We start from the raw sequence: 17,335 nt of genomic DNA on the forward strand, positions 1-17,335 counted from the left end.
CTCCTAGCGCATCTCAACGCCCATTAGACGCATTTATTAACCTGACAGCAAAGGTTTTGCAGACACAGAAGTAATGGCGTAAAGCCGTTAAATTTGTTTTGAGCCACGTTGCCACGTAACCAGAAATTATTCGAACAGAAAAGTCGGCTGCAAATAACGCCGTAGTAAAGGACATCGAATGATTTAAACCAGCTCGCATTCCAGGTGCACACATTTTCTTTTGCGGTTCACATTCATAAAAAAGCGGCCGCGGCATCCGCGACCCAACGTCAAGCGCTTAGTTCTTCAGCCGCTGTTGTAGAAGAGAAGGCAAAACAACATGTACGTACATAGCCCAAAGCCAAAGAGCTTCCCTGCTTGGCATTTACCTTCTTTCGCGATAAACATTTGTCCCTCGTTCTGTTTCACGAACCCCCTGCAACTACATAAGTTTATTCGTGATTTTTTTTTATTTACATCATGAAGTATTCCTGAACGTCAGGCTCATGTGCGAGTATGAGACACACCGACATCCTACATTTCTATGGAAGGAATAAAACAGGTAGGAAAGGCGCTAAGTAAAAGGCATCTCTGCAAAACTACACACAGTATGCCAAAACACAGAAAAACAGTGCAAGTACATTCCTACCCAAACAATGGAGACATACAGCGGAATTAATATGCGCATATAAATTACTTCATTCATTTTTAATTATATTAACAAAATTAGCTTTTTGAATGCACCAGAAAAAGTTGTGCATTCAGATGAAAAAGACAAAGAAGGGTCAGCATACATATGTTGCACCAGCCTGCTAAGAACAGTATCGCTAACTTTAAAGTGCAATTTCTTTTTTCGTCATGCTTCTCTTCACTGATTAACACTTTTTACGTAAAAGTGCAGCCTTGTTAGGACATAAAAACGCACAACTGCTGATGTGAAATCATCAGCATGTATGTTGCAGCATATATGGCATAGCTAAATTTAAAGCTTTCACTAGAATCATGACATCAGCTATGCTGTCGCTGCAAAGCTCCTCTTTGCGGAAGAAGGTTGTGAATATATTCCCTCAAGTTTCTTTAGTGCTTCGAAAAGCAACTTGGACGGATACAGCAATCCTCCCCTGTCACAAATTTCGTGAATTTTGAGACTGCTACTGACACTAGAGTTCTGCAAAAGAATAGAGCGGCAGTCCTCACATTTCTTGCGAGCAAAAAATTTCTTCGCGACATACCCTGCCATGTATAACGGATGAGGCGGTCACCGCTCCTTTCCTCCACATAAGCCCGGTGCTGTGCCGGAGTATTGTTTAGCCTTTGCTCTAGCAGCGTAAGATTTCCAGCTTCAACGAACGCAACAATTGTGGCGCAACGTCCCCTTCCTTGTCAGAATTATCAAGTGAGTGAAGTAGCGATACCAAATGTTTGCTGACCTTTGTGTTCCCTGTTTGCATTGCCTTCGCCAAGATATAAAAAGGCAATTCACAACAATTAAAAATTGAGGCGGCGTTGGGTGATCGTTGGATCCGCACGACTACTCCCCCCTCACAAGAAGTTCTCCAACTTTTATTGGCTTAGTCTAGATGTCAATAGGTATGTAATAGTATTCTAACAGAGCCAAAGTGCTGCACAATGTCGCACGGAGCTCATCTGCCGTCGACTGGCTCAAGCCGCAAAGTCCTTTTGCAATGGAAAGCATATTTAACGCCAGCGAACAGGGACAGAAGGAAGACGACACCAGAATGCGCTAACTTCAACAACTTGATTTTCAGGAAACGCCCACATATTGAACCCATGCACAGTTAAATAGGCGGGTGTTTCCTGACAATCAAGTTAAAGTTAGCGCATTGTGGTGTCGTCTCCCTTCTGTCCTTGTTCGCTGGCGCTAAATATGCTTTCCAAGTCAGTCTACCAACACGCCCAGCAATCATTTGCAATCAAGCAATCATTTTGCATGTGACTCCCAACGAGACAGTGAACTCGAGAAATTCCTTCAGAGCCCTTCAGAGCAAGCACATATATGGCAAGCACGCTGCAACTGGCCGCAACACCACAGAACGCAACACACGGAGAACGCGTCCGTACAGCCCGTGCGACTGCAGCGCCGCCGCATACATCCGGGACCTGTCTACGCTCCCGGCTTCAAAGCGATGCGTGGCGCGCTGCGCCGTCTGAACACACTGCCCCTATCTAGTACACTGTATCATAAAGCCCCTCAATTTTCCAAAAGTAGCGCCATTCTTAGATCTTTCCGCCACCCCGCTCACCCAGGCGCTTCCTCCTCCACTCCTCCTGTCGCCCCAGCCTCCTCCGCCCCCCATTGGCCAATCTGTGTCACGTGAAAGCAGGCCCCGCGCTTTTGTATATTTTTTCTTTCCGGCGCAGAGCAGGCGCCGCGCTTTTGTATATCTTTTCTTTCCAGCGCGCTGCGACCCCCATTCTTGGGCCTGCGCGACGAAAGTACGGCAGGCGGTTTGAAGGAGCGCGGTAGTTTTATGCAATGTGTTAGGGCCGAGTGCTTAATTGCGATGCCGTGCTGCTGCGCCTACGGTTGCCACAACAGACCCAGTGACGGCAAAAAGCTTTTTGCTTTACCATCCGCCGGGCGCAACGTAAAACGAAGAAAAGTGTGGATTCACAAGATCGGGCGGGCTGACTTCGAGCAAGTGGCAAAGAACACGCGGCTTTGTGAAGTAAGTGCCACGGCTCCTCCAACCTCTTCTTTTCACGCCCGTGTCAAAACGGGCCCGTGTAGAGTGCATTTGGGGCGCGTTAACCCCAGCTGGAAAAAAAATTAATCCGGAGCCCCCATTATGGCGTGCCTTATGAGATCGTGGTGTTGGGATGTAAAACCCAAGAATCAACTTTTTTTCTGTCTTGTGTGCCTTGACTGTTCCAGTTAACGCAACACTGCTTCCTTGTGAAAACTTACAACGCAAAAGAATACAGACGCACGTAGTATACAGAGATAAAATTAGCACTTCAACAAAAGTGTTGCTGGTGCCAATGAGGGGAGAGGGATAGTTATTCTCTGAACCTCTTTCCAGTTGTCCCATCAAGTTCCTTCTTTTTTTTTTCTATGAAATTCTAACCATTTGCACTGTAATAAATAACGATTTCATATGCTGGTACGTTGTTCAAATTATCTATACCGCCTATGTGTGAAAACGCTGCTCATGGCCACCACAACCTGTGCATGAGCTACGTACAGCCTCCCTGATTTTTAATAATATAGCGCGAGCGTCGACTGAACTGCTTATAACTGCTTATAACGGCGATAAGCGTGCAACAAGGCGAGAGTTCGCGCACGAGCCTTGTTGCCTTGTTGCACTCGCCTTGTTGCACGCTCTTTTTGCACGCTTATCGCCGTTTTAAAGCGCTCACCAGCAGTTCAGTCGACGCTCGCGCTATATTATTAAAAATCAGGGAGGCTGTACATCTGTAAAAGGCGCGGAACAGAAACGGCCCCGCTGCCAGGCATTGCTGACCGCAGACAGTCGGAATCTCTCACGCGCCGGCCGAACAAAAGCATCCTGCACGTACGTAAATTAACCTACGAAACCACGTGCACATATTTTCACGCTGTCAAAACCTGAAACTCTGGTAATTACTCGCGTGTCTGAGCACACCGCGTGCTTGTGTCGTGTTTTTGACTACTTTTGACTGAACAGATTAAGAAGCAATGAAACTACCCGCGTCACCAAATTCAGACAAACTTCGACAAGCAAGAAAGCACAAATTGTAAGGAGGGCGTATTTCAACAGGTGATACGAGTGCGCCTTTCTGCCCATTTCAAGACGTGCATTGCACTGCGAGTGATAGTGGCGCCAACGCCTCCTGTAGCGATGGGCGCTGAAAAGAAATGAATTTATTAATAATAATAAAATTAAACGTATTTTCTTAACTCATCACGAATATATAAAGTTGACTTGGAATTTTATTTTCGTTGAATGCATCTAACTGTGTCTCGTTTGAATTAAAAAAACGCGTTTTTCTTTCCCAATGTTTGTTCCCTCCAAACACAGTCGCGCTTCAATCGCTGCTCCCATAACCCCCAATGCTGATGTCGGTGACAATCTGTACGGAACCGCTTTTCGCCCGAAGCTTCGCGACCTATTTGAATCGACCTTGGTATCTATCCCACGGAAGAAAAGATAAGGGCGGTCACGGAAGTGCCGGAGCCCACTTGCCAAACGAAGCTAAAGGCTTATCTAGGCATGTTAAACTTTTACGCAAAGTTTTTAAGCAACACTGCCTGCGTGGCGGAACCATTGCATCGTCTGTTGCGCAATAGCGAAAATTGGTTTTGGACACGGGAGTGTAGCGAAGCTATTGCTGCTACGAAGGAGGACGACGACGAAGAAGTGCTCGTCCTTAGTCAGAGATCGGCTCCGTGACGGCTAGCCAATTACGCAGTGCTAATTACCTCGAACCAATGTTTTGCTTGCACCAATGTGTCCGTGAAGGCGAGCGGCATCGACCGATACCAGCTGACCCCAGAGGTGCGTTTTTCTTTGCCACATTTCATGACTACTTCTACTGCCGCCGTGCGAAGTATTGCTAGGCTTAAGCGTGTTCCGCGGACACTAGGCCCAACACCGTCACACCGCAGCGGCCTGCCGCCGGCGGCTGCCGCTCGTCAGCTCCGAGATAAAGGCGCCCTCTCAAACAATGATCGTGGACAATGACATGTGCATTCAAGTTCAAGGAAAAAAGATGTCATCCGAAGAATGCCACAGCGACGCCGGATGGACGCTCGCGGGGGAACGCATGTCGAGGCTGCCCAGACCGCCGCCAGCGGCAAGGCCGACGGACGCGGCGGGAGTCAAACAAGCACGGGGTCGAAAGTCTGCAAGAACGTCAGAGCCTCGGTCATCAAGGCAGCACGCATGCCAGCCATGCCACCAGAAGAAAGCAAGATAGTTGTCAGACCCAGAGGGGGACTGAACATCGTCAAGACCGGCACCACTACCGTCGCTGCCGCCATACTCGCTGCGGCCAAGATCACGAGCCAGGAAAGCGTCGCGGACGCCATCTGCCCCAACACGCAACAGAACATCATGGTCGTCAGTACACCGAACGAAGACAACGCGGCAAGGTACGTTAAAATCCAGGAAATATCTATGAAGGCAAACCCTATGAGCTCAGCGCATATCGCACGGCACCTCACGACACCGTAAAGGGCGTCATCAGAGGCATCCCCATCGACACGAGTGCCGACGAGCTAGATAGAAACATCGTCAACGAGAGGAACCCACTAGCAGTGGCCGCAAAAAGGATTGGAAGCACGACCACTGCGATTGTGGTGTTCCAGGGACCCAAGGTACCGAACTGCGTCAGAAACGGAGTCACGACTGGCACCGTGTCGCCTCTACAAGAAACAGATCGACGTCTGCCAGCAGTCCTGCCGAGTGGGACACCGCAAGGACGTGTGCCCAACCCCCACAATCAAGACATTCCTGGCCTGCAAACTCGTGAACCCTGCAGAAGACCATCGCTGTACCCCAATATGTAAGTTGTGCGGAGACGAATACCCGACCGGAGACGGAACGTGCAAGACGAAATACAAGATCCCCTACGTAGTGCGCCATCGACAATGGGAGTGCCACAGGCCGAACGCCAGCTGCTGTCGGAGAGGGATTTCCCGCCACTCAACAAGCCGCCAGATGCGCGAAAGTCAAGGACCCCATCGGAAAACCGCGCGCCCAAATCCAGAGATAGCAGCTGCTGCAAGAGAAGCCTCAGCAGGAAAACGTCACCATCACGTGATCGAGTGAGCTGGGTCGACGCAGCGAAAGGAAACAATATAAGGAACGCGCAGAAAGTCACCAAAACCATGAAGAAAGAAGATATGAACAAGGTGCGGGAGGCAAATGAGATCCTAAGACAAGAAAACGCGGCGTTGCGAGCGACCATCAACAGCCTCACGAAAGAGATCGCCGAGATCCGTCAGTTGCTGCTATGCAACAACGAGCCTCTACAGAGACCCAAGCACAAGCAAGACCGAGGAAATGAAAACGAACATCCAGGAGAAAGCCATAGAGGAACCGGCACCGAAGAAGTGAGCCATCGAGGCCACGTGCCCGATAACAGAAAACGATCGCGTCGACAAACCCGAAGCGAAATTCGAAGCGACTTTCAGAAAACTCGAACAGCTAATCACGAAGAACATCGCAGCAGTGACAGCATTGAAACATACAATGGAGACCTACCAAGCCGAGAACACGAACAGATTCGCCTACATCGAAAGGACCTTACAGCCGTTGGTAAGCCGCCCGACGTTTGCGCCCCTCTTCGCGCAGCATCCACCCAACCAGGGAGCCCCGTACACGCCAACGCAATCATGGCCTCCAACGCAACACCAGCAGCAGCAGGTGTAACCGCGTGGCAGTGGAACTTTCGCGGCTTCGGAAGGAAGAAGGCAGTCATCCAACAGCACATCGTACATGCCGTGTGCAAGCCAGACGTTGTACTACTACAAGAAACACTAACTGACGCACCGTCCCTCCCCGGCTACAGAGTGCACAAGGGACCGCCCGATGGCAGAGGCCTGTGCACCCTGGTCAGGAAGGGACTCACGTTCGTCGAACACGAGCTGCAAAGAAATGCCGAGATCGAGCACACACTCACCGAAATCATCCCGGGCAAGAAGAGAAAAGGAAGCACATTTCTGCTCAACGTCTACAGCAACCCATCGCAGAGAAAACAGATTCAAGACATTACTGCACAAGCCAGCACCGCAGCGGGCCGCAACACGCTGATCGCGTGCGGAGACTTCAACGCGATGAACCCTGCCTGGGGCTACAACAAGTACACAGCAAAGGGCTGCGACCTGTACCAAGACGCCACGGAACTCGACTTCACTCTCATCACGGACCCTACACATCCGACGAGAATCGGTAACTCCGTGTCCCGGGACACCACTCCGGACCTCACGTTCGTCAAGAACGACATCCGGGGCGCGATCACCTGGAGAAACACGGGGACCGACCTAGGCAGCGACCACACCATCGTGGAAATCGGCATACCGGAACACAACGACACCAGCATCAAAACACACAGATGAATAGACTGGGATGCCTTTCGAGACGCCAGAAGAGCGACGGTGACGACGAGATCGAAGACATCGACTCGTGGATGGCCGAAATCACCAAGAGCGTACGCAACGCGACCAAAAAAATTTAAACGGGCGCGGAGATCGACAAAGTAGACAGCCGGCTTGCGCATCTCATCGAAGCCAAACAGTCGATACTCAATCGGTGGAAAAAACAACGGCTTAACCGCAGACTGAGAAAGAAGGTGGCAGAGCTGAACCGAGCGATCGAGGATCATTGCCGCGCTCTCTGCACGCAACAGGGAACGAGATCGCGCAACGCGGCAGACGGGCAGTTGTACAGCGGGAAGACACGGAACCTGCTGCGGCACCTGCTCGACGAAACCAAGACATCGGGCATCATACATCGGGCAGTCTCAGCACAAGGTGCTGGAGCACGTCCTGCTCAACAGGTGGCAAGACTACCTGGAACGAGAAGGGCTGTACCCGGCCATGTTGATCGGCTTCAGACAGCACCTGAGTACGTAGGACGCGATGCTGCAGCTCAAATACCAAATCATCGATGATGGCGGCAGTGCCCGCGACAACAAAGCAATCCTGGGCTCGACCTGCAGAGCGCCTTCGATAAGGTGAAACACTCGGCGATTCTGTCCCTAGTTCCAAGCTCAACATGGGCGAAAGATCCTACAACTACATCAAGGACTTCCTCACGGACAGGACCATGGAGCTAGGAGCAGGCGACCTACAGACGCAAGAGAAGAAGCTCGGGAGTACCAGCACACCGCAGGGATCGGTCATTTCGCCGATGCTGTTCAACCTGGTAATGATCGGAGTGGCCGAAAAGCTCGGGCACATCGGAGACATCAGGCACGCTATCTACGCGGACGATATCACGTTATGGGTGACCGGTGGCAGTGGCGCACACATCGAGGGCGCGCTGCAAGCCACCGTCGACGCAATAGAAGATCAGCTGGAAGGCACCGGATTGAGATGTTCACCGAGCAAATCGGTGCTTCTCATGCTCCTACCTACCAAAAACAGTATAGGCAAGACCAGAGAACACGAAAACGAAAAAATCAGAATCCTCACCAAATCCGGCAACGTGATCCCCGAGGTCGGCAAAATTAGGATCCTAGGCATGGTCATCGAAAAGCACAGAAGAAAAGGCGAAACCATCACCTGTCTCAAGACAAAAGCAGCCAACGTGATTCGACTCCTCAAACGAGTCACTTCCCGAAAGGCTGGCATGAGAAAGGAGAACCTAATTAGGCTCGTCCAATCGTTCATCAGCCACGTCGCATACGTTGCAGCCTACCACAGATGGCTGCAACACGAACGAAACAAAATCAATGGGCTCATCAGAAGAGCGTACCAGACGGCGCTGGGCCTGTTCGAGTCCATGAGCACGACCTGCTTGTTACAACTCGAGATACACAATACGCTTGACGAAATAGTCGAAGCGCAACGGACCTCTCATCTGGAGTGGCTGTCCATGACCATAGCCGGGAGGAAGATACTGGACGATCTGGGAATTAGACGCTCGAATGAGGTGGAGATGAAGCTCCCCGTCCCCGAAGAGGTCCGACGCCAGACAAAAATCGACCCCATACCGAAGAACATGAATCCCGAGTTCAACAACGGAAGAAGAGCGGTGAGGGCCAAGGCTCTCATCGACTAGCATGCCAACGGCGAACACAGGTGGTACGTGAACGCGCTCGAATACCAACGGAACGCCTTCGCAGCGGTCGTCATAGAGGCGTCAACCGGCGCCATGAGGACGGCAGCGAGCTTGAGAAGCGCCGCAGCGGAACAAGCGGAGGAGGTAGCCATCGCCCTGGCCATCGCCGACGCATACTGCCACACGGTGCTGAGTGACTCAAGACAGGCGGTGCGAAACTTCGCCAAAGGCCAAATCTGCAGGGAGGCTGAGCGCGTACTGCGAGCGGTCGAACTAGTAGAATGAAAAGTACGACTCAAGTGGTTCCCGGCGCACGCGGGCGACGCGTCGGAACGCAATGAGGACCATAATGAGATGGCACACGCAGCGTCGTGAGCGCTAACCAACCGCGCCCCGGCGACAGACCGTCCGACGTGGTTCGGAACCAAGGACGGCATGACGGATTACAATGAAATCACGAAGGCCTACCGCCTGGCTCGCAGAACTCTCCCACTCCCGCACCCGTGACTGAGCCGAGCGGAGGCGGTAGTACTGAGACAGCTCCAGACCGGATCGCTACCGAGCCCGAGACTGATGAATCGCATGTACCCCGAGACATATCCGACAGATATTTGCGGAGTGTGCAGCAGGGAGACCGCAGAACACACGCGCATGCTGTGGGACTGCGTTAAATATCCAGAAGAAGCAAAATCAAGAATGCTTCCACCACGGCTCCAGGCAGCCGCGAAGAGCTACGACCGATACGATCAGCTCTGGGCCGTCCAGCAGGTCCTCGAGGCACTCGAAAGGCACGGACCCAACGAGCCGGCAACGGCGAGCGCAGACCTGCACCGAGTAACGGCGACTTCGAGGATGACGTAGGCCCTCGTCGGGGCGCGTGAGAGCCCAATTCCAGGCATAAATAAAGTTGGCTCCAATCCAATCCAATCTGCTACGAAGCAGTTGCTTGCCAAGAGTTCTGTGCTCTCTTTTTACGACGTAGAGAAACCAATTGCTCTGTCGTCTGATGCTTCGTCGTATAGGTTGGGTGCTGTTCTTTTTCATGAGACTGCTGAGGGACAAGAGAGGCCAGTAACGTTTGCGTCTAGGACACTTACATCACCTGAGAAGAACTATGCTCAGGGTGAGCGGGAAGCATTAGCACTGATGTTTGGGTTTTGGATTGTAAAACTTTATTTGTCCAACAGATGTACACTCTAAAAACTAGGAAGGGTATCGCAGGAGTGAAACGGCCGGTGCACTCTTCAAAGCGTCGTTGTACTCTCGCAAAATGTCGAGGAGAGTGAAATGCATTGTTCACTCTCTCACCAAGAAGAGAGTAAAATGTGCTTTTCACTCTCCCCTTCAGAGAGAGAGTAGAATGCCCGTTTTACTCTTGCGACAATAGAGAACAATATATTTCGCTAGAATAGCAGCTTGGGCTTGTTGGTTTTCCATCCTGCTAGTAACAGCGGAAAATGTAGACAAGGGACGAGACAAGAAGACACCACAAGCGCTGGAAATGTATTTCGCTAGAATAGCAGCTTGGCCTTGTTGGTTTTCCATCCTGCTAGTAACAGCGCAAAATGTAGAGAAGGGACGAGACAAGAAGACACCACAAACGCTTGTGGTGTCTTCTTGTCTCGTCCCTTGTCTACATTTTGCGCTGTTACTAGCAGAATAGAGAACAAAACGTAGCGTAATCTTCTGCTTCAACTGTAGGTGGCTGGCCCCGAACATGGCAATGTTTCATTCATGCACGCTGAGCAAAGAACACATCGTTTCGCTTCTAAGACAACAGGCCGCCGCAGTTCAAATGGAACGCGTAGCGAGCGGTCTACTTTTTCACTCGGATTTGCTCCACCGCGCGCGCGCGCGCGCGCTCAAGATCGCGGAACAACACAGCACCGGAGAAAGGTGATCCGCAGCAAAGGAGCTGCGATTGCCAGCCAAGAGAGATTGCGTGGCAGCCATCTCGCGTCGCCACGAAAACACGACAGTCGTTCGTCATGCCTTGGATATAACAGCAAATCCTCCACGGTAAGTGAATTCTAACTTAGGTGCACATTCTCCGCATATGTCATGCTATCGCCAGGAAGTCGTCGTTGCGTTAGCCGACGCGATTGACAAAGGACTAGGCATACGCGCTGTGTCTCTCGATGTAAATCGAAAAAGTCAGTCGTCGCGATAACTGCATGTGATTTTATCACTTTGCCGTTGTCCGTAAGAGCTTTAAAAATCGCAAACGCTGCCAGAACTATGGTATGTTCAATAAGACACCAGGCGAGAGGACGCTTAGAATTGTTCTTTCACCAGCCCGTGATTCCGAGCCTATGCGGAGCGTGATTAGCGTGCGTTTTGTGTGTTTGAATTTATTCAGTTTGGCAGTCTACTGTGTACGGACCGCTGTTGAACTAAGGAATCACATAACAGAAGGCGTCATTTTGCTGGCAGCATGCTTTTTTATCAGTAAACCGCGCGCTTGACGTTGTCTCGCGCAGGGGGAATCTGCGACCACTGAAGTTACGTGCAGCACCAGCGCTAGTTAGAAACTTTGCCGCAGGCATTCAGCTGCATGCTGCAAGAGGTCAGTTGGGCACGTTATCTTGAACTTACTGAAAACACATGAGGAACCCATTTTTTATGCTGAAAAAAGTATAAACCCCATATAAGCGATCTTGCGCGCGGCAGCTACAAGCGACGCGATGGAGATGGCTGTCGCGTTCGCTCGTCGCCTACAAGTCGTACTCCGTGCGAGCGACGATATTGAGCGACGCCTCCCCGGTGTTGCCGGCATGAGGGCTGCATTCATGTGTGACGCGTGCTTTAGTAATTTACGTTCATGTATTTTACGATAAAAAGTAGCATAAAATATTTCCGGAGGTATTGCCGTAGGTTCTCATCCTTGCACGTACAAAAATTGAATCATTTGCTCGTTCCGCGCGACAATCGGTAGTATTTGAGCGATGCACATCCAGTTCCGGCTTCGCGCTATTGGCTAGTCGCTCATAGCACTTTCTGGCGACGAGCGATGATTTATAGATTTCCAGAACCGAGCCATCTGTTCAAGCGACGGCCCGTTTTGTCGCTCGAAGCCGTCGCTCGTCGCCGTCGCGCACTAAATCGCTCTCACAGTGTTTATCCCTAAGACTGAGCTGTTTTTGCTCATGTATTGAAATGGTGTGATTATTGGTGGGTCTGGTTTTGTCTCCTGTTGCGGTTATCGTGCACGGTGCGAAACTGAAAGGATGCTTATGTCTACGAACTCGGTGAATTGTCGAGCAGCTAGTTATGCATCGGCATCGAATATAACGGCTGCTGTATGGAATTACAATTGCAAGGGCGCTTTGCATATGCTTATTGTTTTGGACATGCCTGTGCATTTGCTAATATGAGTTGGCGTGTCAGAGTTATGTCATTTGAATAGCTAAATCAGCCTTCCTCTGGGAGTTACAAGCGTAATGTGTGCATTTTGCTATTGCATGGCAGATCAAAATGTGTTTATCGCTTGAAGATTTTTAGTATAGAAATAAAATATCAAAATAAAATGTTGCTTTAATTCCGTGTTACCAGTCTGTCGTACACAGAACAATAGGTTGGTGTAATAAACTAATAACTGCGGTTTAACTGCAACTTTTACATGCCTTCAAGAATCTAAAATGCTAGATTTCAAACTCCAGCAGTAGTAGGCTCTGTCAAAAATGAACTCCACTGCGCACCTCGTACATGAAAATAAGTTCACGCCTTTTAGTAAGCTTAGATGCAGGCCGCAGTGAACTTTCTTGTTAGTATTGAAATGTGGGTAAGCTTGCCATAACAAGCCTTGTTGCCCTTTTTTATAGGCACATCCATATATCCATTGAACTGAAAAACAATATTTTCATCCCTACTGAGCATCATGTTTGCAGCTATAATGCTCAAATTATGGCTTCAGCAGTGGCACAACCAGGGATGGTGCGGGGGGCACACTGGGCACGTGCTCAGGATGTCACAAGTGGTGTTTGTGATACACCAGACTCATGACAGATTTATGATGTCTGAAAATGACCAATATTCTATTCATAAGCAGGAGTATTGTAACATTCGTGCTGAACGAGGATGAACTGTCCGTTATTTCTTTTTTGTGTAAATCTAAAATTGAAGTTAATTTAGCAGTTGACTGTTGCAGTCATTTGGATGTTTTGCATGCATTTCACTAAGAAGACTAAGAGCTAAGACTTTCTTTTATTGCCATGGCCTTGACTGTCCTGATGTTGTTTTGCACCATGCCCTTGTGCTGACTTTTGCATACGATATTTTTCAGGCAGCCGCTTTATAGAACACAAGAAGGCAGCTGCAAGGACACGAGGATGTGAAAGAGACAGTGCAGCGTGACTTCACGTAGTGCAGAGGAGCCAATGCCAAAAAATCTAAATACGTTGGCATGTAATTTGGACAAGAAAACTAGTATGTGGGTATATTGGGTGTACCATTTGACCAAATGTAAACAAAATCAAGATACAGTATGTTACACCAAGATGAAAATTCTCACGTGCTCCAGACAGTTATCTTAACATGGTATACTTATGTAATGTCTCCGATTGGAAAGTCAAATCAAGTATGCTCTCTGGAGACAAACACATAGCAGCAAGTGTCATTGAAAAGTTAGGGATGTGTTTTAAAAAAGCTGATTAGTTCTGAGAAGTGACTGCTTTTTGTCTTGCCTCTCAACAGATTGGTCCATGTGATCAAAAAATAGTTGTACAATGAAATTGCATATTTGCTTAGTGACATGATACATGCTTGCAATGAGCACGGTGCCTGTGTTTACTATAAAAAGCAACAGCCCATGCTTGGTTAGGTTAGGCCCACTACAACATACAGGCATGGGTGATTGGCGCTTTTTTTTATTTCTGTGTCGTGAGGTTTATTAACGTGCGTATAGGTGCAATGGCACGCAGTATGGCTAGTACAAAAGGGGGGGGGGCAGATATATGTAGCTCACTGTACACGACACAGGGCAAAAGAAATCCGTGTTCAGCAACTATGTTAAATGCCATGTGCGTAAATTTTACAACGCTACTCATTCGAAGGGCGCACAGGTGCATATTGAATAAAAGGTTTCTAGGGTACATAATTTAGTGCGTAATTTACACTAATTTTGCTCTAACCACAAGACATAATAATTTGAATATACTGCACGGAAAAACCTAGAGCGAATTAAATTGTGTGTCAGCTTCGTGTGTATGCATATAGTCTTTCCTATGCATTAGGTTTTTCGCGGAATGCATTACTAGTTGACAGCCTATCTTATTATGTGTACTCTGTTTACATTACAGTTGTTTATTAGTTTACTCATAGTTTTGCAACTTATGAAATGCCGGTGTATATATATTATCAACATTTGACATAACCCTGTATGTTTTGTAGGGACAACCCAGGACGTGCATTTCTCAGCACCCCGTCAACTGCCAGAAGTGACTCGAACACAGGCCACCAGTAAGTGGACATCAGTTGCAATTTCACATTATGCAGTCGGCCGCTGCCTTGTACTGAGGCTTTTTTTTAATGAGATGGTGGTGTCGTTTTAATGTACATTTTGACCACAAAGGTGCGATCATGTCTCACAACGGCATATATAGTTGCTATTTTCTGCGAGGGACGTGTTCTCATGTTCGTGAAATATTTGTGTTTGCCAGTATTGTCGCCCAACGAGTCAGATATAAACACTGTAACTCGAAGGAAAACTTTGCAGCAGGAAGAAAGGTTGCCATTCCAGGTAAACATGTCTTTTTCTCACAAGTTATTTAACCAAACTGTGGATGCGTGAAATTCGTGACTTATGAATAGATTTTAATTCATCCTTTCGTAATGCTTCTAAAAGAGACTAGAAATAGCGTGTGACTACCTCTCCAATCAGCAGATCATACACTTAGTCATAAGTGGTAGTTCCGTGCAGTCTCGCACTCTATATAACCTTTTCTTTCAGCAGCATTGGAACTGGCGGCTGCGTTTTCAGAAGGTGGTGTGCACTTGGCACTGTATATGTATGTGTGAATTCGGTTTTCTTTGTATGTGTCGGCTCACTGACACAAGCAGTGCAGGAATCAGTTGTACCATGAGGCTGACGACGCCTTCTGCTGCTAGAAATGCGGCACTTCATATTTTATAGTACTGCATGACATTTAAATCAAAGATTGCACATCAAATGATCAAGAAAACTAACCGCTGTTATAGCGGTTTTCCTCAAAGAAAGCTTGTCCTTTGCGGGCTGTGTTAATCTGAGCTCTCCACCGATGTTTCAATAGTATTATCCCTTAGTGAGTGAGAGATTGGGGGCATTAAATCGTGTTAGTTTTTAAATGGTGTCCTAATTATGTGTATTTGTTCCAACAAAGTTGTCTAGATTACTTTATTGTGTAGTGTAAAGCTTATGAAACCATCAGCAACTAGTGAGTTGCTAATATGCATATGCATTTGTCACTACACAGGTGGCACTCGGCTGTACCACTGCAGTGCTGCGGAAATTGCCAGCACCAGCGGCTTTGCAACAGCTGTTTCACAGCATGTCAGTATGTGCTGATATATAGTTATGTTGGGATGGGTTAGTAATATGGACCACTGCTACTCTGTATTGTGACAGATCCATGTGATAAGTGATGTAATGGGCTCAGCGAAAACCTGTGAATGTTTTACTATGGTACATAAAAAGGCTCTCCTTTTCGTCACTGGAGCAGGGGAGAAGAGCATGCAGGCACTCCTGAATGTACATATATTTCAAAACATGAGAGACGTGTATATATATATATATATATATATATATATATATATATATATATATATATATATATATATATATATATATATATATATATATATATATACAAACACATACAATCAAACTAAAGGCAGAGACATTCCATCTTTCATTTTGAATTGACTTGTACAGCGCAAAAATACAAAACAGACCACAGAGAAGCCCGCATGTTAACAGGTTTGATACACACAATAATTCAACAGATTTGATACTTCAGGTGTGCTATTTTACGCAAGGGGGAAGGGAAAGGGGAGAAAACCAGAAAAAAGAGTGGAGTGGAAAAGAAAGGAATTGTGCCAAAAAGCATGAGAAACATCGTGCAGCCAGGATCGCCAGCAGGACATTTAAAAAGCACTCTGATAAAATTACGTACAGGGCAACCTTACGTATTGTTTGTTTCAATCAACTCAGATCACATGCAGCCATTACTGCAATCAAGTTGTTTCCTTATGTCATGAGGGAATGATGTGGGCCCAAAAAACTGTTTAGAGCTGAAGGATTATGTTCCATGCTAGCCTCATTACCTGCTTTTTATCATAATGTTATCAGCTGCTTATGTTAGGGACAAAAAGTAAGAGTACGAGCTTTTTCCCGATTCGCCATTCCGCAGAACATGTCTTTATGACTAATGTACATGCAGATGATCCATAGATGAAAAATATTCAGTAGTAGAATCTCATTACAAGATACACTTGGTTGTAAGAGACATCTGAAAATGGTTTGGTTGGTTTTCCAATGCTTGCCACTTTAACAACACTGTACACAAAAGACACCTTTGTTACCAACGACTTTTTAAGTATTCACTACTTCGAAGGGACACAACCCAGACACATTCACTTCAGGCACCTTGTGTGCTCTGAAGGGCGTAAAGATCACGCAATCCTCACACAAGTCAATTGCGCATGTCTCTTAAGCATGAACTAGAAAAGGAGGGCAACAAGGACAGTGCAGGGCAGAAAGTGTCGACAGTTGAAGCTGACGAGCGTCTAAGAGCACCCCAAAGGCACTGCGAGCAACAAGGCTTGCAAAGTAAAGTGTAACTTCCAGAAGTTAGGAAGCAAGCTAACACAATCTACAGTCACTAAAACGCTGTGAATGTTTTCTTTAAAGGGCCCCTAAACCACCCAGGTTGAAATTTAGTTGCGGTGTTGCAGTTGTACATGTTAAGGCAACGAACACGTAGCCACGAGAATTTTTCGAAACTGTGCAGTAATAGTGGAGCTACGTGTTTGATTATCGAAAAGTAGTCCCCGCTCATTTTACTCTTTCATCTGGTACACGCCATCTGGACAGTATCGTCTTTTCCTCGCCTAGTACATCTCCAAATATTACGGTACAGACCATCACTAACGTGCTCTGTTGCTGCCACGCAGGCCCGTCGTCCTGCGAGGGGTGGCGCTAATGACCTCGCCAATACAATGGAACTGTATCGTGACTCTAGTTGAAGAGCCTCATAGGGAGACCCTTCTGTTGGCGTTTCTGTTCTTTGCCCCCATTGGCTGCCCACAATGGCATCGCGAGCAACGCGATGAGGAAGAAGGAGTGTGTATTTGCATGCAGGCCTTGCCGGCAGTCGTACACTTTCGTTCGACCACTCGTCAGCACCGGAAACTGGTGACATCATCAGAGACAGCCTGGTGATGTCAGGACAAACTGGGGGGTGCAGGATAGGTCCAGAGAGGCGCACGGGGTCGTTTTCTTCATATTGTGGTGCTCCCACAGGTGCTACACACTGTGGCGTTTGGCATCGTCAATTGTGACGGCATTCTGATTTTGATGCGCGTGTTTACTTGAAATGTTCAAAAAATGTCGAGAAGTGGTTTAGGGGCCCTTTAAGCCACCCTGAGCAATT

The 17,335-nt window shown here is 48.0% G+C and overlaps 1 long non-coding RNA gene across 1 annotated transcript; it reads left to right on the forward strand.

Moving 5' to 3' along the window:
- The first annotated feature begins 12,787 nt into the window (after positions 1-12,787).
- On the forward strand, positions 12,788-15,237 carry LOC139047125 (uncharacterized). The gene is made up of 3 exons (XR_011507052.1): positions 12,788-13,133; positions 14,097-14,165; positions 15,158-15,237. It is a non-coding gene; the product is annotated as an uncharacterized lncRNA (long non-coding RNA).
- The last annotated feature ends 2,098 nt before the right edge of the window (positions 15,238-17,335 follow it).

Source organism: Dermacentor albipictus, chromosome 6, assembly GCF_038994185.2.
Source record: "Dermacentor albipictus isolate Rhodes 1998 colony chromosome 6, USDA_Dalb.pri_finalv2, whole genome shotgun sequence".
NCBI lineage: Eukaryota > Metazoa > Arthropoda > Arachnida > Ixodida > Ixodidae > Dermacentor > Dermacentor albipictus.